Raw genomic sequence first — 407 nt, 5'->3', positions numbered from 1 at the left:
TATATTGTTAAACCCATTTCAGAATCAACAACTAACAACACAGCTGTTTCCAAAACGAGAATGATATACCACTTAAAAACTAACTCTCAAGGACCCAAAACAAAGTGGGTACCTAAAACTGGAATGATATCACCTGCAGGTTGGTTTTCAAAATACAAAGAGAAAGCCTTGGTTCTTGGACAGTGGCTGTTCAAGGCACATGACAGGAGATAGAAATTGTTTCATAACCTTCAGCAAGAAGGATGGTGGTTCGGTCACATTTGGAAATGATGATCAAGCTCAAATTAAGGGTAATGGAACCATTGGTAAGACAAACTCTGCTCAAATAAATGATGTTCAATACGTGGAAGGATTAAAACACAATTTATTAAGCATAAGTCAGTTATGCGACAATGGATGCGAAGTCA

General features: G+C 37.3%; 1 protein-coding gene across 1 annotated transcript in view; it reads right to left on the bottom strand.

The window, feature by feature from the left end:
- Positions 1–407, bottom strand: part of LOC105851969 (S-protein homolog 5-like) — a 12,769-nt gene that overhangs the window by 7,622 nt on the left and 4,740 nt on the right. The window lies entirely within an intron of this gene.

The sequence above is a fragment of the Cicer arietinum genome, chromosome 4 (assembly GCF_000331145.2).
Source record: "Cicer arietinum cultivar CDC Frontier isolate Library 1 chromosome 4, Cicar.CDCFrontier_v2.0, whole genome shotgun sequence".
Classification (NCBI taxonomy): domain Eukaryota; kingdom Viridiplantae; phylum Streptophyta; class Magnoliopsida; order Fabales; family Fabaceae; genus Cicer; species Cicer arietinum.
This window is presented reverse-complemented; position numbering and strand designations above follow the sequence as displayed.